Source organism: Lissotriton helveticus, chromosome 6 (genome assembly GCF_964261635.1).
Source record: "Lissotriton helveticus chromosome 6, aLisHel1.1, whole genome shotgun sequence".
NCBI lineage: Eukaryota > Metazoa > Chordata > Amphibia > Caudata > Salamandridae > Lissotriton > Lissotriton helveticus.
Window position 1 is genome coordinate 1,039,851,865 of NC_136067.1, and position 23,851 is coordinate 1,039,875,715.

Genomic DNA, 23,851 nt, shown 5'->3' on the forward strand with positions numbered 1-23,851 from the left:
ATTAAACATTCAAGGCCACTTATCCAAATAATGTTATCACTGTATGAAGGTCCAGTGCTTTATCTTCAATCAAAGAATCTGAAACTTTCCCATAAACGGGGCCATAGAGTTCTTAGAGGCAAATCCTTTTTGAGTCCTTGCTAGCATCAAGGCCGCCATTACGATTTGGTGATTTCTTTAGGGTTGTAGTAGGGCACACTATGTAGTCACAAACACTTTCCTTTTAGAAAAGGTATTTTTATGCTATTTTTAAAGACCTATTGTCCTGTTGAACAAGTCATAAATATATATCCATGATCATGCAGTATTCTCCAAGATGATATTCACCACACAGAAACCGCCAAAATCAGCCCCGCAGTTGTGCACTGTTATGAAATGAAAAATAGTGTCTCAAACACAATGTGTGCTTTAGCACACGCTGTGTTTGAGACAGTTTTTTTTTCTTAATTGTGCACAGCTACGGGGCTGATTGTGACCCACAATATTTTCCGGCAGAATAAAAATATGTACATTTTATTTCCTCTTTTCCAAATCTAATGATGAGTGTCTGATAGGATGTTTCCAAACCAGCACAGGAGTGCTGTGATCTATCTTGACTTTATTCTCTCTAATTTTGCTTTATTTTCCAGAGGCTAGCATAGATAAACATTCCAGGTTCCTTTGAATAAGTTTGATGTCTTAGCCAGTGGTATCTATGTTATCACAAACAGCAAGAATCTCTTCCAAAATTGTGCTTAATGAACCTTCTTGTGATTGTATCACTTTGGATTTAGCAGACAGAGCTGATATCATCTGCTTACTCTTATTTAAAGTGTTTTGTGAGGATTTAGCCACCATATAATTACCGGTGCAACCAAGCAATGAGAAACAATAACTTAATAAGGCACATTTGAAGCACTTTGAAGCAGTAATAATGGCAGAATAGATAAGTGCTTGAAAATATGTTGGAAAAATATTGAGTTGAAGAAAAGAATGCAAAAAAATCTCCTTTCATTAACAATTTGAAGAGATGATGCTTTGTTTTTGTGAATTTTATATATACTTTGTGTTCCTGCTCTTTATTTGATTGCTGTAATGCTGATTGTGGGGCTTTAAAATACCTGTTTTCGCGAGCCGCGTTATCAAGCATGGAGGACCCTCTTCCTTTCAGACTTTGAAGAACTGGGTTTGTGGTCTCACTGACAAATGTATCTTTTAACTTGCGGGTCGCGTTTTATACTCTTTCTTAAGATTGAGACAGCACCAGTTCGGAATGTTATCATATACATTCTGTCTTATTGAGATTTTAATTTGAACACTATATACTCTGATGCTAGAGGAGATCCAGTACTATAAGCATCTTTACTTTACGTGAACGCTATCCCTGCCACATTTTTATATTGGGGCCTCTCTGCATCAGCCTATTTGATATTTCATAGATTTGGGTACTGATGGAGCAAGGATTTGAACGTAAAGCAACTTGCTTCGACTCAGCCCTCTCAAAATAAACTGTAATACACTAATAAACATGTTTCGTCTTATTAACAATGCAAAACACAAAATGTTTAGTAAGCTGGGGAAGCTTGCATAGCTAGTTAGATTGTCCAAATAGCTGACCTGTCACTGACCCAACGCACTCAATAGGTGATCGAGAGCAGAGGTGCTAGCGGAGCACTCTGTCAGAAGATTCGATAACCCAATCGGGGTCCGACTGTTAGCTGCAGAGAGGGGTGTGACGCTGGTGTTACACTTTAGCTGTGGGTGCCGGGCCTGACTTGCCGTGGTCCTGTCCTGAATCTGATCCAATTTGGTCCGTACGTATCCTGATTCTGGTCTGCACCTGTTCTATCCTGTTGGCACCTGCATTATCGGGGGTCCTATCCTTTATCCCAGCCCGTGGCCAGGGTTGGTCTTCACACCATTCCAGGTAAATATAAAGGTTGAGTGGGTATGTTATTGTGCTGTTTCCCTTTTCTTACCCTTCCTATAATTTCAAATGCTTAAAGAACGTTTCATGATACTTTCATATCAGTTTGCTGTGATTTTATTCTTTCTAATTGATCAAGCTCTGATTAATTTAGTATGGACTCTGACATTTAAAGAAATTTTTTAGATAAAGCGTTTAAATCTTTCCCGAGTCTGTGGTTATTTTAATGAGTGCAAATGATTATATACTGCCTATTATTCTAACTCCCTTGATCCTTTAGGACTCTAGGTACCAGGTGACAAGGATTAGTAAGTGAAATGGTATAGGTCCTAAAGTAAATACTACTGGTTTAAAGCGTAGGTTTACCTGTTCAAAGTGTGTATGTGTTTAATGGGCCCAGGTGAGTATGATAAAATCCTGAGCAGGGAAACCCACGCTCTATCAGTATTTTTGGTAGCAGTTAGATGGTTAGGGTTTATTTAAGATAGGTAGTTAGTTGTGTATTGATTATTTTTTGAAATTGCATTGATTTTATGTATTAACCAAAACCCATTTGTATTGTTCTATGTTTGGTTTGGAATCCCCGGGGCAGAACAGCGGGTGGTAAATGGAAGCCACTTTGCAATGAGGTCACTTGCCTGAGGAAGTAAGTGCATGGTTAGGTAAAACTGGAAGCACTGATTAGGGAATTTTCCGTATAAATGTGTGAATAAATGATATCAAAGGAGTTCGCTGATGAAACTTTGGCCTTATATCACCTAGAAAGGGTAAGCCCGAGGGAGTAACAGGTTCTCTGATGCTTGTATGAAGAGTAAGCGGAAGGGATCTACTCGCAGTAGATGAAGAGTAAGTGGAAGGGATTTACTTGTAGTAAAAGAAATCATCTTTCCTTTGAATTTAGTCTCTTAGGCACAGTGACAAATGTTTTTACGTTGTTAATTAATAGATATTGCATTTAAAAGTGAAAAGAAATAAGTTTATGTATTACCTTGCAAACGAGGGAGTCAGTTGCAGAGTTGTGCTGACGTCACCTAGAGCCGCGCTGGTATTGATTGAGACAGCGGGTGGGTAGCTGAGGTAATAATTGTAAAGGAGGGGTGAGCGCAGGAGCGTGGGAACTTGTCTCATGAGAAAAGCCGCAAAATTATTGGTGGAAAGCTATTTGAATTCAAATCACGCGCTGGTATTGGTGAAGCATTTGGTAAACAATTGAGTGTAGCTGCATATTAAAGTTATTGGCGTAAAGTATATGGCATTTAGATCCACCAGTTATAGGAAATAGACCCGATAGGAGGTACTTAGGTTTTGCGTACGAGCAAGACATAAGGGGAAGACCTCTTATCATGTACGGAGGAGAAAGGAAAATGTCGCTATTTAAAAAGATTAAGAATTTCTTTAAAAAGGACAAAACGATTAAAACTAGAGAAGGGATTATTATTCCTCCACCAAATACGCCCGCATCATACATGATGGTAGAAAGGGGCTACCACACCTGTGTGTGGTTAGAGAATTGGACAGAGTACACAAAATATGATGGTGTTTTGGCATTTCCAGAACATGGTACCTTTAATGGTAGAGTTTTGTACAATCTGAGAACACGCATGAATGAATTAGATCCTAGACCTAGATTAACTCAGTACGAAGCATTAGAAGAATGGGAGACTGAGGCTTTTGAGCGAGATAGACCCAGAAGCGACAGAAATTGGAGTACATTTTATCCCAGATTTCCAAACGAGACAAGAGATAAACTAATGAAGAAATGAAGACAGTCTATGTTGGTAGAAGGATTATATCCTGTGTATTTAATGACTTGTGGTGAGTCAGATGATGATTACTTGGAAGATTTGTTAATGAAAAGTCCGCCACCTCACCATGAAGAAGCAAATAGAGTTAACCCTAGCGCCATGTTTTTAAATCCACCTTTGGTTCCGCAAGTAATGCATGAAACTTCGTTAGAAAAAGTGTTACAGGAAAGAGAACGAAAAGCCATAAATAAACAGAGAAGTGAATTAATTCAGAAAATTTCACATATGAGTCCTGAAGCCTTGACCATTCCGGTAACTATAGGTCCCGTTGTTCCATTATATGGAGGAAAGCAGTCCTGTCTTAAACCTCCCGTTCTGACTACACCTGTAGTGCAATCTAGAACAGAACCCTTGATAGTTGATGATCAAGCAAGTGAATGCGAGTCAGTGATTTCCCTGATGGATTTACCTATAAGGGAACCGGTGGGTGATTCGATCAGGAAAAACACTCCTGGAAGCTCTAGAGAGGTACGGATGGCAACATCCACAGGTACAAGAAGCGCTGCTGTAGTATCCCCAGAAGAAATAGAGAGATGGTCCCAAGAAATAGAAAAGCCAGAATCCCAGCCAAAGGTATTGGATATTTTTAAATTAAGAGTTGAATTAGAAGAACTGATGGCTGGAAATGTGGGATTAGACAGGTTAAACACTCTCAGTGAGGATGAATTGTTGTTTATATGTCGAAGTTTCACTCGAAATACTAAAACATTTCATGAAAAGTTAATGAGTTTGGCTTCTGAAATGGGAATTGATATTGGAAAATCTAAAGTCTTACAGAAGGATTTAGAGAACATGAATGTGTCAGGCCGTAAAGTGCAGATCAAGGAGTTACTATCATTATTGCAGAAGTGGGGTGATTTAGACAAATGGAAAGCTAGATGGACAAAGAAAAAGGAGGAGGCCCAAGCAAAAAATACTGCAAATGAATATTTATTAAAAGAACCTGAAAAAGTGGAAAGGTTGTACCCGATGAGAGAAGTGCCTGGAGGAGGTTATGTGCATGTCCCATGGTCGAGACAGTATATTTGTCATTTACAAATTATTTTCTGAAACTCAGAGAGAAACCTGTAGAGTAGTACAGGCAGGTTGAAAGATTTGTAAAGGTCTCAAAAGTGCTGCTAAAAGATTTAGATGGGTTATTTGACATTGTTGTTCCTGTGGATCTAAGGACAGAATGTAAGATAGCGGTTGATTGTCCTAATGATGAGTACCCAAGAGACCCGAAAACAGGAGCCCCGTCAGACGAGGTTATGAAGAAATATATTCAAGTAATACTATACTTGAAAGGAAAGGTACCCCCAAAGGAAACAGACTGGGCAAGAATAGACAGAACTACCCAAAATAAAGATGAATCAGTACATGCATATTATGGACGCCTTTTACAGGTATTCAAGCAGTATAGTGGTTTGGAAAGTATTGACACGAAAGACATGACACATTTTATTTATCGATTTGTGTCAGGATTAAAGCCAGAAATTTTGCAAATGATTAAAGATCATAAAATCTGTTGGCAGACCAAGCCAATAGATGAAATACTTGAGTATGCAAAATATTGTGGGGATGAACTTGACAATAAGGGAAGAATTTAGAAGAAAAGGTAATGTGGGCGCAAGTAAAATTAGCAGAGCAACAGGAACTTCAGTTAAAGCAATTGAAAAATAATCTGAATAATGGAAATGGGGGTAAACCTAAAGGTAGAATGAACAGAGAGGAGGCCAAGAAGAAATTTCCTTGTCATGGGTGCGGAAAAATAGGGCATTGGAGAAACGAGTGTGAAGCTGCATTGAGTAACCCTGTACAAAACGATAATTTGAATCCACAGACGCAGAATAGGGTGTCAAGGAAGCCACAGTAACAGGTAATACAGAACCAGTTACCTCTTGCACCTATGCCAGATTCTGGGAGCCAAGCAAATTACAAGGTGGATTCAACAAATTGGGAGGGAAGTGGAAGGAGAGACGCAGCAACATCACAATTTCCTTTGAGTGACGCATTTTTCTAGGAAGATAGTTACTGATGGTGCCTGAGAGGGGACGACGAGGAGTGCGTACTTAGCACATCCTTGCCGGTAGATCAGTCAGGTCCATACATTGAGGGAAAAGTTGAGGGAAATTATGTCACCTTTTTGTTGGATGCTGGCGCTACCCGTTCTACTGAGAGAACAGCAGGCGTTGCAAATCTACCCCTCTCGGGAGAAGCGATCCAAGTAGTGGGCGTTTCTAATAAACAAATTAGTACCTCTGTCACAGAACCTATGGAAATCAGAATAGGTAGTTTTAAAGAGATGCACAAATTTGTAGAGTGCGACTCCAGTCCAGTAAACCTATTAGGTAGGGACGTAGGACTTGCTATGCAAAATGAATTACACCATCTTTTGCACCCCAAGTGGTGTTGAAATTCGAACCCCAGAAGAAGATGGAGTTCATAAATTAATGTTGGCCAAACAAGAAACTGAAAATAAAAAGATGCTAGTAGAAGATCTTCCAAAAGAGTTGCAGCATACAGTGAATCCTGAAGTGTGGGATTAATGGCAAATGTTGACCTGGTAAAAGTGACAGTGAAAGAAGGTGCAGTTTACCCAAACATTCGACAATACAAAATGAGTCCAGAAATAAAAACAGGTGTTGCAGTAGAAATAAAGCGTTTGGTTGAGCAAGGCATTTTACATGAAACAATGAGCAGTCCATGTAATTCACTGATAATTGGCATAAAGAAACTGAGCGGGAAATATAGGTTCGTACAAGACCTCCGCAAAGTTAATAAAATTGTCGTCACATGTTGTCCAGTTGGGCCAAATCCTGCAGCGATTCTGTATCAGATACCGTGGGGAGCCGGATGGTACACAGTAATAGATCTGTGCCATGCATTTTTCTCCATACCATTACATCCAGATAGCAAACATCTTTTCTTGTTCAAATTTGACGACCATGTCTACTTTTGGAACAATGTCCATCAGGGATACACAGAAAGTCCATCGATTTTTAATCAGATTTTGAAAAAGTGTCTTGAATCTCTGGTCTTGCCTGGACAGTCTGTCCTGGTGCAATATATAGACGACCTGCTGGTGGCGTCTAAGACTCGAAATGACTGTGTTGTTGATACCATTGCATTGCTGAATCATTTGGCAGAAGGCGGGCATAAAGTGTCACCTGAGAAGTTGCAATTCTGCAACACATCGGTAAAATATCAGGGGCACCAGATAGAAAGAGGTGTCAGAAGAATTACCTCTGAAAGAATCAAAATAATCAGAAACATGAATCTACCTCAGACACAGAAAGAAATCGGGATGTTTCTTGGGGTTGTAGGTTACTGCAGGCAGTGGATTGTGGGATTTGCAGTCCTAGCTAAACCTCTGATACAAAAGACCCAGTAGAGTGGAATGACGAAAGCATGACTGCCTTCTTGAAGCTGCGAGACTGCCTCTGTTCAGCTCCAGCCTTAGGGATGCCTGATTATTCAAAAGAATTTGCATTATTCTGTGATGCACGTGACAATTGTGCATTGTCGGTTCTGACCCAAACTCATGGTTTAATGAGACGTCCTGTGGCATATTTGTCATCCACACTGGATCCAGTGGCATCTGCATTGCCAGGATGTCTGAGAGCAGTAGCTGCAACCTGTATGAGTCTTGAGCAAAGTGAATCCATCATTATGGGACACCCTGTAACTGTGTATGTCCCACACTCAGTAGTGATTCTGTTAACCAGAACACGTACTCAGTATTTGACTCCTAGTCGGCTGACTAAGTATGAGCGAATCCTTCTAGGTGCAGGGAATGTGACCATTGCTAGATGCACTGTCTTGAATCCAGCTACACTGTTACCTGATTCACACTTCGCAGAAGTGAGAGGGGAAGTCGAGCATGATTGCATCGACCTCACCGAATACAGTACAAAGCCCCGACCAGACATAAAAGAAGAGCCATTGTTGACATTTGAATATGAGCTGTTTGTAGATGGTTCATGTATGAGACATGAGGAAGGAAGATTAAGTGATGCTTATGATGTAACCATATACACTGACAGTCAGTATGGTTACGGGGTTGTGCATGACTTTGGCCAATTATGGATGCAAAGAGAGTTTCTGACTTCTTCAGGTACTCCTATTAAGAATGGACATTATGTAAAAGACTTACTAGAAGCAATTCAATTACCAAAAGTAGTGGCTGTGGTCAAGTGTGTTGCTCACCAATCTGGAAATGACCGAGTGACAGCAGGTAATCGATATGCTGACCAACTAGCCCAGCATTGTGCCAAACATATGATGGCAATAAATAATAACATTGATGCACATGGAAACAGCTGCCAACTTATGTTGCTTGAAAGAGTGAAAACATGGGAAGAAGTGAGAGATTTGCAATTGAGGCAGAAATGAAGGAAAAGGAAGAGTGGGAGAAAATAGGATGTCGGAGAAGGGCTGAGGATGGTGTTATTGTTTACTTTGATGGGAGACCTGTGTTACCAGATTGTATGCTCGCTCCTATGGCTAGGATGTACAATTGGAAGTTCATACATAGGTAGAGACGCGATGATAAGACATTTCAGACAGAGTTGGTTCAGTGCCAGATTCAGGAATGTAGCAGAGAGTCTTTGCCAGAGGTGTATAACATGCCAAAGAATGAATCCTGGTAAGAAAACTGTAGTGTTGCCTGGAAAGATTGGAAAGGCTGAAGGCCCCTTCATACGACTCTAGATTGATTTCATTCAATTACCCCCTTTGCGAGGACTGAAGTACATCCTTGTCATCGTCTGCCTATTTTCAAAATGGGTGGAAGCCTACCCCACATGAAGAAATGATAGCATTACTGTAGATAAGTTACTACTGAGGGAACTCATACCACGTTTCGGTTTTCCAGTAATGATTGAATCAGACCGAGGGTCTCATTTTAATAATGAAATAATTTGTCTGATCTGTGAAGCATTCCAAATTGAGCAAAAACTGCATTGTGCATACCGCCCAGAGGCTTCTGAAGTGGTAGAACAACTGAATGGCACAATCAAGTCACAATTGGGAAAGATGTATGAATCTACCCGATTGGAGTGGCCTGATGCTTTACCTCTTGTTCTGATGGGACTCCGAAGCATTCCAGACAGAAACACAGGCTTGAGTCCCCATGAAATACTCATGGAAAGAGCAATGAGGCAGGCATGGGTGCCAGGACACAAGCTGATAAATATATCTGATGATTTAGTGCTCGAGTACTGCAAAGAACTGGCTGACCAAGTGCGTTCTATCTCTCACCAGGTTGGGGAAGACGGTGTCGCCAGACAATCAACTCCAGCACATGACCTGAATCCAGGTGACTGGGTAGTGATAAAGGAACATACTCGAGAATCTTGCCTAGCACCAATGTGGGGAGAACCACATCGAGAAAAATTGGTTACTACCACAGCTGTAAAGTGCAGGGGAATTCCAAACTGGATCCACGTAAGTCATACCAAGAGGGTGACTGAACCTGATGATGTAGGAGCTGAAGTTTGTGCAGCTGATGGGTCTCAAGAAGTTGATCCCAAAGTAGTTGATGAGGAACAACCGAGCATCAGCCAGGATGAATGGATTCCATTAGTCGCCATACCTGCAGAATTTGTGAGAACCAGAAGTCAAACCCATCTAGATAGACAGAGTGATAGTGAGGATGAGTCAGGAATAGAAGAATGTACTCCGGTTACTGAAATCCAAGTCAAAAGTAATTCTGAGGAGGACCAGATAAGGAAAGATTGGTGTACTCAGACATTTGAAACACCAGCCAGTACTCTAGAGTCTGAGGAGGGAAAGATAGGTATTAGGGCGAAAGCTCAGACAGAAGATAATCAAGAAATCCAAAGACCTGAGCAGGACAAGATAGGGGTAAAAAAGTGTGTTCAGGAAGAAGAAGGTGAACAAAGTCAAAGTCAAAGTCAAATACAGCAAACTCCTGAACAAGGTCAGATTAGTATCCAGGCAGAAGAAACTAAAGTAAGACCTGGACCAAGCCAGATAGAGAGGAACTCAGAAGTTGACAGAGAACATGTAGTGCCACAACTGAACGAAAATAAAAGAGCATCTGAAGAAAGTCAAAGCACAGTGCCAGCTAAAAGACTCAGAAAAGGAGATATAAGTGGCCTGGTTTTGTCAAAAGACGGAATTTTTGCCTTAAAACAATAAATGAAGAACCAGAGCAAGTAAATGAAATATCAAGCCAAGCTGGATCATCCACAGAGCAACCAAAAAGGAGAAGTCCACATTTGAAAAGACTGAATAACAAGTTTAAAGGACCTGAGTAGGCCTATGTCATACTTGAAGATTTCGAAAATCTAGAATTGAGTGATGATGAACTGATTGTTGATCAGACTGACGAAGAAGTGAGACCAACTTGAGAAAAGAAAACACAGGTTAAAGTCTGTGGGAAAGTTACTAAGAGGGGATAACATTTCTTTAGTCAGAAATGGCTGATTATAATGTTAATGGGAGACCAAAAAGAAATTGTCTAAAGACATGTTGTAGAATATGCACATGTAGTATAGTGATAGTATTTATAGTATGGTTTGGATTGACATTAGCTATACCTTACCTAATGAGCAAAGAAATGCAGAATAACACTAATATACCTGAGCAAGAAGGTTAATCTAAGACAATAGATATACATACACATGAGAAAGCAGTTAGTCTTAAGCAACCTAGAGTAGATTTAGAAGCACCAGATGAGGAAGGATTACACTATAGTAAGGAAAAAAATAGAACGCATTTAAATGTATTTGCTAATCTGTTAGTACATTATGTAGAAGCTATGGAAATCAGTGATTACTATGTGTGCATGAAGTTGCCCACATCAATAGCTGAGGGTGTTACGTATCACCATTTGCCCCTGACATATGGTATTTCATGTAGTGTTCTAGCTAGTTTATTTTATAAGAAAGGACATTTATATATTATTATTCTAATTCATCTGTGATTTTTTCTAAACTTCCTATACGTAGTAACCTGAATCCTGTACATACTAAAAGTGACATAACTCGATATATGGGCGAATATTTTCTAACAATGGGTACAATTGATATAGCTGAAGCACACAAGAAAAATGTAACATGCATTTTACATAATAAAGAGAAAATATTTGTAAACTTAGTTGAGAAAAGGAGAGAGGATTTTCAAAGAAAAGCCACTGAACGGAAACAAAAGATTCCTAAATGGGCTTAGAATAAAGAGTTCACCTTAAATGGCAAGACTCATGCTGCTATGTTACTGGATTTCGAAAAGAAAGGAAAATTATGTCTCCATAGGGAGAGAACAAGTTATTATAACAATATATTCATTGGTTCCAGTGAATGTGAACATAATTATAAGGGAATTGTGGGTTGGGGTTTCAAAGATGGAACTGAACTAGTATTTCCTGGAATTTATTATATATGCGGAAACAAGGCCTATTTTAAATTGCCTGATCATTGGTATGGGAGTTGCTATTTTGAAATAGTATTCCCAAAAGTATATCATGTAAACAAAATCACTGGAAGCAATGAAGAAAATGGACTAATACATAGTAAAAGAGCTAGTTTTTCTGAAATTGTAGGCGATATATTTAGTGCATTAATACCTTCAGTGGGAGTGGTTCTGAATATCAAAAGAATTTGCAAATTGTCAACAGTGGTGGATTGTTTATCAACTGACACCGCTGGAGGATTTTTGATGATCAGTACCGAATTAGTTGCGGTAAGATCAATGGTTTTACAAAATCGACTTGCTCTTGATACATTGTTGGCAAAAGAGGGCGGAGTCTGTAGAATAATGAAAGTGCAACATTGTTGCACTTACATACCTGATAAAAGTGTTGAATTTAAAGGGTATGTAAAGAATATTATCCATTTGGAACAAGAACTCAAACCACTGGAGGTTGACAGTGAATGGAAGAGACTTACAGATTGTCTCTCCTCTATAGGTAGTTGGTTCACTAACGTAGGAAAAGGTTTTGTAGGTAAAATACTGATGCCAATGGTGGGAGTAGCACTACTGATTTTAGGGATAATCATTTGTTGCAAATGTCGCAAACACAAGAAGACATATACAGTAAATCAGAAGGGAAAGAAAAGAAACTTCAGTGAAATCGAGCTTGAAGAATTAAATGGGGATTTGTACAAGAAGATGAAAAAATTCCACATGAATATTGGGAAAAGCCTAAAAGAGTGTTTGAAGAAATAGAAATGAGTAAATGTTGAAAAGTTGGCATCTGTTTCTGTAATATGTGATGATATAAAATATCATCAAAGAGGGGATTGATGGAGCAAGGGTTTGCACGTAAAGCGACTTGCTTCGACTTAGCACTCTCAAAATAAACTGTAATACACTAATAAACATGTTTCGTCTTATTAACAATGCAAAACACGAAATTTTTAGTAAGCTGGGGAAGCTTGCATATGTGCTTTTACTAACCGTGACTCGATTAACCTAAAATAGCCGCCGCAACGCCGGAACTTTTCTGCGCATGCATCTGTCACACTCATGTGACATGGGAAATCTTTGCTTCTGCGCACTAGAACTAAGATGGCTACTCTGTGTGTTAACGTGCTAATGCTTGCATTGCTGCTTTACCTAAGTTTTTCGTTCTGCTTAATCTTTAATGCTGTAGTTAAAATAAAGTAATGGGAATAGAGTAGAGATAAGTGGTATAGAGAGCATTAATTTATTCTTTGTTCTAAAACTGTTTTTCTTTGACTTTGTTATTAGCTCGTGTTTGACCAATCAAAATACATTGTTGCTCCATCTTGGGTCCCGCAACTGCGCATGCTCTACAATTCCAACAGTCCACAAGCCATACCATTGAATGAGTGCCAATGACTGCCTGACAGAAAGATGCGCCTGGGAAAATTAGCTTTTACCCTTTCTGAGGAAGACAACTTACCAATCTTCGTATACATTGTATTTGTTATTAAAACATCCATTGTTGGGTGGAATAAAAGTGCATGGGAAAATAAAATATTGGGGGGAACATAAATCTGAATATTGAAGAGCATGACCTCATAACTGGTATGGTGTGATGACCTCTCCTCATCTTTTGACCAATTAAATTGAGGGAATTCACACATTTACAACATTGGGGGTGGTACACTGCCATGGAAAATAGTATAACTAAGGTGGGCTTAGCTAGTTAGATTGTCCGACTTGTCCGAATACCTGACCTGTCACTGACCCAACGCACTCAATAGGCGATCGAGAGCAGAGGTGCTGGCGGAGCACTCTGTCAGAAGATTTGATAACCCAATCGGGGTCCGACTGTTAGCTGCAGAGAGGGGTGTGACGCTGGCGTTACACTTTAGCTGTGGGTGCCGGGCCTGACTTGCGGCAGTCCTGTCCTGATCCAATTTGGTCCGTACTCATCCTGATTCTGGTCTGCACCTGTTCTATCCTGTTGGCACCTGCATTGTCAGGGGTCCTATCCTTTATCCCAGCCCGTGGCCAGGGTTGGTATTCACACCATTCTGGGTAAATATAAAGGTTGAGTGGGTATGTTATTGTGCTGTTTCCCTTTTCTTACCCTTCCTATAATTTCAAATGCTTAAAGAACGTTTCATGATACTTACATATCATTTTGCTGTGATTTTATTCTTTCTAATTGATCAAGCTCTAATTAATTTAGTATGGACTCTGACATTTAAAGAAAGTATTTAGATAAAGCGTTTAAATCTTTCCCGAGTCTGTGGTTGTTTTAATGAGTGCAAATGATTATATACTGCCTATTATTCTAACTCCCTTGATCACTTACGACTCTAGGTACCAGGTGACAAGGATTGGTAGGTCAAATGGTATAGGTCCTAAAGTAAACACTACTTGTTTAAAACGTAGGTTTACCTGTTCAAAGTGTGTATGTGTTTAATGGGCCCAGTTGAGTATGATAAAATCCTGAGCAGGTAAACCCGCGCTCTATCAGTACCGACCATGTACCTTCGAGCAACCTGAACCAATTTTTGATACTTCTGACCGCATTTTAGCCTTGAGAAAGTCTGAGTACCAACGGTGTACAGGTGAAACACGTGTTGGCTGCATCTTACGCTTGAACTTGAACAAGGAATAAAGAAAACTTCATGCATTAATATTCTGATTTGGCCATCATGTTCTGATATATATGAGATTTGCCTATGTCATTACCATATCCTGTATTTTGCAACATAGATTGACTGCTTGATTAATTAATCTTGATATTAACATTACCTTTAACAAATGTAATTGGGTTGTGCTTCGTTGACCTCTTTGTCTTCATATATGTCTAGTTAGGTCGTTCTCATCCGCTTTAGTCACTCTTTGGTAGTAAGTGGCATTGGTCCCTAAAGCGCCCCTACTGTTTGTACAGCATTCCTTACATAACTGTGCCCGTATTAGAAGGAGATTCATTTGTGCAAATTTTGATGTGCGGTTATTCCCCCTAAGGGAATACTACTACCAGATTTTCTTTACCTTTAAGTTAGTATTCATGTTAATTGCACCGCCCGTGTGCGCTGCAATTAACATGCATACTAACTCAAAGGGTCACAATTAGCCTCGTAGCTGTGCACAATTAAGAGCAAAAATACAATCTCAAACACAGCGTGTGCTAAAGCACACGTTGTGTGTGAGACACTGTTTTTCGTTTCATTACAGTACTATGCTGCAGGGCTATTTGTGGGCCTTTAAGTTAGTATTCATTGCAATTGCAGCACACACGGGCGCTGCAATTTACATCAATACTAACTCAAAGGGTCACAATCAGCCCCATAGCTGTGCACAATTAAGAAAAGACACGTCATGTGTGAGACACTTTTTTAGCAGTGCACAGCTGCGGGCTGATTGTGGGCCTTGAGTTAGTATTCATGTTAATTGCAGCGAACGTGTGCGCAGCAATTAACATAAATAGGGTCTTGCAGGATCGGATGTCGTTCTGTGCGCGCTAAATACAGCAAAGTGCGCACTTGGGGTGACTTCGTTGAGCACACGGCTTATTGGGAACGGTGGGCACAAGTGAGATAACAGCCCAACCTCCGATAAAGCAACTGCAGGCGTTAGGAGCTGGAAGCGACAGAAGGACCATAATTATCATGCTACAGGATCGCCTATTAATTCCACACAGTAATCTTTTTCTACAGCTGCACTAAACTATCTCCCTGGCCCCTTTTATTAGCAGGTGCCACGTCACTCGTGACGCCTGTGTTTGGATGGGTGTGGGGTGAGTGTGAGATCAGAACCCTGGGAGTGGCTGGATACAGCTACATGTCCAGCAGGACACTAAATCCCTCCAAGACTCCAAATGAAACAAACATGTGCAATGCAATAAGTCTTGCATTTGTGAGAGCTTTATCTATTGGCATTGTAAATGACAAAGCCTTTTATTTATGTATTTTGAAAACCTGCAAGTGGTACATAAACATGCACTTTGTACTTATAGTTCTTGCTTACGAAAAGCTAGGCTGGCAGTAAAAGTGGCGCAGTTACTGCCAGTCGTGCATTTAAGCAATGACTATAAGTACAAAGTGAGTGTTTACACACCGCTTGCAGGTTTTCAAAACACATAAATCCATTGTCATTTACAATGCCAATAGCTGAAACTCTTGCAAATGCGAGAACGATTGCATTGAAAATGCATGTTTTAAATGAATTTCAATGTTTTTTTTATTTTTATAAAAATGTGTTTCAAATTGTAGAGTGAGGAGTTCATCGAGTAGACTGTCGTTGACTGGCATAGAGTGGAGTATTGTGTTGTAGAGTGCAGTGGGAAACAGTGGAGTTTCACACAGTGAAGTGTCATTGAGTGGACTGTTGTAAAGTAGAGTGGAGGAGAATGTCATACAGTTGTGTGTCGTAGAGTGGCATGTCATAAAGTTAAGTGTTCTAGAGTGTTGTGGCGTAGAGTAGAGGGGCATACAGTAGAGTAGCGTGTTCTGGAGTGAAGTGGCATGTAGTAGAGTACAGTGGAGTGGCATACAGTGGAGTGTGGTTTACTGGAATATTGTGAAGTGTCATCAGAAACAGTCTCTTAGAGTGGCATAGAGAGGAGTAGAGTGGCATAGAGTGGAGTATTGTACAGTAGATAGGAGCAGGGTGTCATACAATGTAGTGTCATAGAGTGGACTATTATAAAATGTGTGTTGTACAGTGGAGTGTGGTAGAGTGGAATTGAGTGGCATACAATAGAGGCACATACAGTTAAGCTGATTCTTTTAGAGTGGAGTGGAGTGCAGTGAAGTGGCATGTCATAGAGTACAGTGGAGTACCATACACTGGAGTGGAGGGGCATACAGTGGTGTAGAGTCTTCTAGAGTGGAGTGGCGCAGAATGAGGTGGAATATTGTAGAGTACAGTGGAGTGTTATAGAGTGGAGTCTTCTAGAGTGGAGTGTCACTGAGTGCAATGTCTTTGAGTAGAGTTGCATTGAGTGGAGTAGAGTGTCGTTGAGTGGAGTGTCATAGACAAGAGTGGAGGAGAGTGTTGTAGAGTGGAGTGCTATGTCATACAATGGACTGGCGTGTAATAGAGAGTAGTGGAGTGGTGTGTCATACTCATAGAGTCATACGGGGTACTGAAGTGGTGTAAATTGGAATTGCATAGGGCGTAGGAGAGTGTCACAGAGTGGAGTGATGTAGATTGGAGTAAAATGTCAGAGTTGAGTGGCGCATTGTAGAGAGGAGTAGAGTGGAGTGGTGCAGCATAGACTCAAGTAAAGTGTCATAAATTTGAGTTGCATGTCATACAGTGGAGTGACGTGTCGTAGAGTGTTGGTAAGTGTCATATAGTGGCGTGGTATAGAGTGGAGTCGAGTGTTGTGAGGTAGAGTACTATAGAGTGTGGTAGAGTGGAGTGGCATAGAGTGAGTGGCATTGAGTGACGCAGAGTAGGATGCCATGGATTAGAATGGAGTAGTGTGTCATAAAGTGGAGTAAAGTGGGTGCGGGAGAGTTGGATAGAGGGAGTTGGGTAGAGTGTTGTAGAGTGGTGTCGAGTGTAGAACAGTGGCATAGAGTGAAGTACAGTGTCCTACAGTGGTGTGGAGTGCTGTGTATTGTAGGGGAGTGGAGTAGTGTGTGGTACAGTGGCATTGAGTCGTGTAGAGTGTCATAGACTGGGGTGTCCTAAAGTGGCATAGAGTGGGGGTAAAGTGTCATACAGTGGAGTAGAGTGTAGTGGAGTGGAGTGGAGTGGCATAGCGTAGAGTGGAGTGTTGTGGAGTGGCACAGCAAAAAGTAGAGTACTGTGTCATAGAGTGGAGTGGTGAGTCAAACAGTGTATAGTGTGTCGCAGAGTGTCGAAAGCTGTTGTAGAGTGGAGTGGCAGAGAGAGGAGTCGAGAATTGTAGAGTAGAGTGGCATAGAGTAGAGTGGGGTACAGTAGACTTGCATAGAGTGTCATAGAGTTGAGTGACATAGAGTGACACAGAGTGGAGTGGAGTAGTGTGTCATAGAGTAGAATAGAGTGGTGTAGAGGGAGTTGTGTAGAGTGGAGTATAGTGTCATAGAATGGCATAGAGTGGAGTAGAGTGTTTTACAGTGACATAGAGTGGAGAATAGAGTGGTAGAGCGGAGGAGTGTAGCGTGGAGTAGAGAGTGGTAGAGTGGGGGGTGTTTAGTGGAGTAGAGTGTCTTAGAGAACATTAGAGTGGAGTGGTATAGAATGGAGTGACATACATTGGAGTGTTGTTCAGTGTTGTGCCATAGTCTGTTGTATCGTAGAGTATTGTGACTTACAGTGGTATGGGGTAGAATGGAGTGGTGTACATAGTCCCGGCACAATGTGTCTTCGCCAGGAGTGGCGTAGAGTAGAGTGGCGTAGAGTGGAACAGCATAAAGAAGAGTAGCATAGTGTGGAGTGGCATACAGTGGAGTGTGTACAGTAGAGTGGCATAGAGTAGAGTGGTGCGGAGTGGACTGGCAGAGAGTGTAATAGTGTACAGTAGAGTGGTATAGAGTGGATGGACATAAAGTGGAGTGGAGTGGTGTAAAGTGGAGTGGCATAGAGTGGAGTTGTGTAGAGTGGAATATCATAAAATGGACTGGCATGGAGTGGCTTGTCATATAGTAGAATGGAGTGGAGTGGTGTAGTGTGTCATAACGTAGAGTGGAGAGTATTGTAGCGGTGGCTGGCTCAGGTCAGCGCGGTGTGGCAGGGCAGGACGTGGCAGAAGGGAAGCCAACAGGTATTATTTGTCTATTTAATCATACCTATTCTGTCAACTCCCCTCGCCCCGCCCCACCACCACACCGCATTTACCTGTGCCGATCGCTGCTGGTGCATTGTCATAGAGTGGCCTGTTGTACAGTGTCTTACAGCAGAGGGGTGTAGTGTGGGTGGCTTAGAGTGGAGTGGCGTACTGTTGAGTTGCGTAGAATGGAGTAGAACAGAGTGGAGTGGCGTAGAGTTTGGTGTCATAGAGTATTGTGGCATACAGTGTTGTGATGTAGAGTGCTGTGACGAAGATTGTCATGGCATAGAGTGTAATAGCATACAGTAGAGAGGCGTAGAGTGGAGTGACTTATAGTGGAGTTGCGTGGAGTTGAGTGGGATAGAGTAGAGTGTCATAGAGTGATGTACAGTGGGATACAGTGTCGAAGAGTGGTATAGAGTGGAGTAGAGTAGAGTGTAGAGGCAGGTTGTAGAGTTCAGTGGGGTGTGGCAGAGTGTAGGGGCAGGTTGTAGAGTTCATTGGGGTGTAGTAGAGTGGAGTGGCATGTCATAGAGTTGAGTGGGGTGTAGTAGAGTGAAGTGGCATGTCGTAGAGTTGAGTGGTTTGTCTTGCAGTGTCATATAATGGATCTGAGTGGTGTATAGAGGAGGGGAATAGAGTGGAGTAGAGTGTTGTGGAGTGGCATATAGTGTAGATGCATGTTGTACAGTGAAGTAGAGTGCTGGGTCATAGAATGGTGTGTCACAAAGTGTCTTAGAGTGGAGGGGTGTAGATTTGAGTCGTGTTGCGTCAAGTGGGATGTTCTAGAGTAGAGTGGCACGTCATACTGTGGAGTGGCGTGTGGTAGAGTCAAGTGACATGTCATAGAGTTGTGTGGTGAGGAGTGTTATAGAGTGAAGTGGACTGTTGTTTAGTGGAGTGGTGTGTTGTAGAATGGAGTGGAATAAAGTGGAGTGGAATGTCATACAGTAGAGTAGAGTTGCATGTCATACAGTAGAGTGGAGTACCATGTCATAGAGTGGAGTGTCTAATAGATGAATGGGCACAGAATGGAGTGGCATAGAATGAGTTGGCTTAGATTGGAGAGGCATACAGTTGAATAGCGTAGAGTGCAGGGCCAAACGTGTCATGATGTACCGAGTTGTGGAATAAAGTGTTTTGGCATATCGTGAATAAGCGTGGAGGGCCTTAGACTCAAGTGACGTAGAGTCATGTGGGGTAGAGTAGAGTGGCATACAGTGAAGTAGAGTGCCACAAAGTACCATAGAGTGATGGAGCATAAGGTGTCGTAGAGTGGCGTGGGGTGTCATAGAGTGGAGTAGGATGTAGTAGAGGGGAGTGGCATGCCACAGTGTGGAATGGCATGTCATGGAGTGCAGTGGCATGGAGTGGAGTGTCATGGAATGGATTGTCATGGAGTAGCTTGTTGTAGCGTAGAGTGGCATGTTGTACATCACTGTACAGTGGAGAGGAGTGGCATACAGTGGAGGGGCATAGAGTGGAGTAGAGTGTTGTGGAGTGGCATAGAGTTTAGTGGTGTGCCATACAGTACAGTAGAGTGGTGTGTCATAGAGTGGTGTGTCGTACAGACTCTTAGAGTGGAGGGGTTTAGATTGGAGTGTTGTTAAGTGTAGTGGGATGTCGTAGAGTGGGGTGGCATGGAGTGGAGTGACATGTGGTAGAGTGGAGTGGAATGTCATAGAGTGACTTAGAGTGTTATAGAGTGTAGTGGACTGTCATACAGCGGAGCGGTGTGTTGTGGAGTTGTGTGTTGTACATTAGATGGAGTGGCACAGATTGACCTGGGATGTCATAGAGGGGAGTGACATAGAGTTGAGTTGCACCTCATAGAGTACAGTGGCATGTGGTTGAGTATAGTGGCATGGCTTAGAGTGGAGTGGTGTGTTTTCCAGTTAGTGGCATGGAGTGTCATAAAGTGGAGTGGCATGTCGTCGATTGGAGTGGCGTCTGATAGAGTGGAGTGATGTGTCATAGAGTGGACTGTTAAAGAGTGGACTGTTGTACAGTGGAGTGGGGCGTTGTAAAGTAGAGTTACATATCATAGAGTGCTGTGTCGAACAGCGGAGCGGCATGTTGTGTTGTAGAGTGTTGTGTAAACAGATGTAGTGGAAAAATGGCTGAACGGATTCAGGTTACATTTTGCAGACATATAGATTATGGTGTGTAAAAGGTCCATTTTGGTAGTAGATCCAATTGGTTCAGTAATTTTATAGTTATAGGGTTAAACTTACACTTTTGCGTATGTTTATGATTGTTTGCTATACAGAATGTTTTTATGAGTAGTATCTTTAGGACTGCGGTGTCTACGCACATGAAAACGTAGGACAATCCTTTTTTTTATGTGCAGATACTCTGCAGTTGTAAAGATACTACTGGTAAAATGCCTTTGTTAATAGAAAATAATTGTAAATGTACCCAAAAGCATATGTTTACTATTGTGAATCAGGCACATAAGGCACATAAACATAGTGACATATTGTACTGCGGTATGCTGCGATGACAAAGGAGTATGTGATTGGCTAATGAAAGCCCTTACAAAATTAAACGGCAGCCATATTGTTTAGACCACATTTAGTCTGTGTTCTAGGTTTTAAGTGTAAATATAGTGTAGTACAGTCTTATAATTGGATAGGAAGGAATGAGTCAGTTTGTATAAGTGTGTAAAGGTAGGCAAAATTAATTTTAATACTTTATAAATGTTACTGCCTAGAAAGAACTGGGGTACTTACAGCAATAAAAAAATGGAGATCTACAAAATTAAAAATATACTGTACTACACTTTATTTCCTCTTAAAGCCTAGAGTGTAGACTAAGTGTAATCTAAGCAATATTTCTCCCTTACAACACAAAATAAAATGATGGACATGGACAGAGTGTTGCTCTGAGAACTGTCAGTAGCTAAGGAAATGCCCAGATGTAGGTCCCTTGCTCGCTGCTCTACTGGATTTAAGCTAGCCTAGCTCATGAGGGGCGATACCCCGAAACTGGTCCCAGGATACTTGTTTCCGGACCAGTGATGACCTGGCTTGGCAGTTGGGGCTGGACTGTTCCCATTGGGAGCAAGATCAAGACTGATTTGCATATGTGTGGTAAATATTTTAGTAATTTACCTTGATCGGAATTTCTAGGCAATATCAATAAGTTCAAGTATGAAGAGCAGAGTCCGTGGTGGTTCGAATTCAGGGTCTTTATTCAGTAACTCGAGTTAAGGGAGAGCTCCGTCACCTGAGGAGGATCGGAAGAATCTCTAACTTTATTCTCAGAACATACAGTATATATAACAGAAAAAGAGGAAGGAGCTTCCCTTCAATGCATGCCCGGATCGTACATTGAAATAGAACAGAAGTCATGTAGGCCCGGATCATATGTGGCAATAAAACAGAAGTCATGACCATAAAAGGAGACAACGTCGTGGAAAAAGGGGCACATGGTAGAGGAAATAAGGCTGAGTCAAGATTCAGAATGAGGAAGCACAAGAGAGGCAAAGGTGTGAAGAAATAACGCTAGGCTGGTTCCTTAGATAAGAGAGAGAGAGTCGTGACAGGATGTCTGTTTGTCGTGTTTCAGCATTCGTGGGCTCTTCTTCTCGGAATTGGTTGTCGTGCCTAACAGAACGGGGGCTATTTCTCGGAATAGGTCTGATTATAGGGAAATGGTCACAGATGGGGGGTCTTGTTCTCGGCGTTGGCTTGACCACAGAAATGTATGGTTTAACTGAGGAAACTTGTTCTCGGAATCGCCCTGAGCATAAGGGTGTAATCTTTGACCCTTTTTGGGGAAGGAGAGTGCGTGTGCAACCTCGTGAGGTGCATGATCAGCGCGTGATCAGTTCGTGCTTGTGTGCTCGTGTTCCCGTGTTCCCGGGTGTTTGTGTTGTAGCAAGATGGGCTCGGGGACGTGACTGAAGAGGGTGTATGAGGGGACATAACTGTACGATAAATAGTCATTTTCCACATTCCCTCCTTGTCCCATAATATACCCTTCTAAAACTCTTTGTCTTTTCTAATCCACCTCTATACTCATTAGGCCGTTTACTTGTTCCTGCAACATGATTCTTTCCTTCTTTTTCTTTCTGGACTGGGTTTTTGGAATACAGGCAGTGGCACAGGAACTACAGAGTACTGGACCGCACTGAATACAGAGGCAGCAGGTGAAGAGAATGGCTAGAGCGAGACCTATGATTGTAAGCGCCTTCCATCCCCATGAGGACAGGAAGCCCCAGAGCCAACCTGTCAGGGACCAGGCACCAGTGTCTGCATCTAGTTTTCTGGAAAGTATATGAAGGTGGGAAATAGCAGAATACACTGAGGGTGCGTTGTCTGGGATAAATACACAGCAGCTGGATCCGATCAGTTCACATACACCACCACGGTTAGCCAGTATAATATCTAAGACCATACGGTTCTGTAACGTCATGAGTCTGTCGGCAGCCATCTCAGCGGTGATATTACTTAATGCACCAGCTGTTGCGTTTATGGCTCCCTGGACTACACGAGTCAGTTGTCTTATGTGGCGGCTATTGATCATAGGCCCCCAGAATGGGATGACTCCTTTAAAGAAGTCGCCGGCCTCTTGGTCCGCTGTATCTTCAGCGTCTATGGCCCCCCTTCGCCGTCTATTAATCACAGACGGAGGGTCACTGAGATGATAATCTGCTGGGGCGGTGTAGGTAGGGGGAAGGAGAAATGCAATGTAGCATTTTCCGGACCAGCCTTGAGGTAGCCAAGTGCGTGCGTGAGGTCCACAGATAAAATATGTGTTGGGGGCAGTGGTCATCGTTGGGAAATTAGGATCAGGTAAGGTGTACGTCTTGTTACATTCACTATCTCCCATTTTCTGACCCTTGCCCTTTCCTCTTACACAGAATAGGCCCTTATGGGACACCACCCATCCGCCCTGGTCTGCCTGTCTCGTCTGGACTGAGAATGTTTCCCTAAAGGAGGTAGTATCATTAAAGAGGGAATAACTGGTATTTTCATTATTGTCTGCTCGTCCCCATGTAGTGGTGAGTGTTATCATTCTACTTATGGCGCGTGCTGTCTTTGTCTTTATCTCATTCCAGGTACTAGTGTTCTTGATCTGGGTCTCAGGAATGTTTCTAATAGAGGCGGAGAATATCATAGAGAGGGCATAGGTAGATCCAGCATAGCCGAAAGGGAGAGGAATAAAAGGCATTCCTCCATGTACGGAGTGTGGCATTAGGCCGCAGACCCAACAATTGGTCTTGTTAATTACTAGTTGATGTTGATGGAGTGTGGTGATGAACGTGTTATTGAAGAATTCATTTCGTCTGCTCTTGAGGTGTGGAGGGAGATCTATATATGAGTGCATAGCAGTGTTGTTCAAAGGCGTGGGGGGAGATGGTGGGAAAGCTAGATGAAGGAACCAACCTAGACAAGCCATGATGCAGAAAATGAGAATCAGGATAGGGAGGAGAAAAGAGATTTTGTTTTTAAATAAGTTTGCACAAAGAGTCTTTATCTTCATGATTTTGGCTGCTTAGTCTTTGAGAGAGGAAATAAATGCACCAGTAACCGGACTCTTCCCAGCAACCGCTTCACCAAGCGTCCGTCTTGGGCTTAAATAGCCACTGGCAGGCCGGATTTCAGATGCAATGTCTCAAGTCTGTTTGGGGTAGGATCGCAGCCGCGATTTGTACTGTTCTTGGGGTAAAAGTTCAGGAAGGGGTACAACAAAGTCTGTTGTTTCAGTGTCTTTAAAGTCTGGTTTTTCAGTGTCTCTGGTCTCGGGATCAGCAACAGTGTCCGGAGTTGGTCCGTAGAGGGGTTTGCAATGAGAGACGTGTAGCCAGCCTTTCCGTCCCTCGACTTTGATAGCGGTCCTCGTCGTCAGCAGCACCAGCTTGGGGGACGTCCACCTTTTCTCCAGAGGGCTGGTTCGATCAAAATTTCTGACGAGCACCCATTGACCAGGCCGAAGGGAGTGCTCGTCGGGCGTGGACTTGTCTGGAAAAGCTGCAGCCACCTGTGAACGGCAAGAACG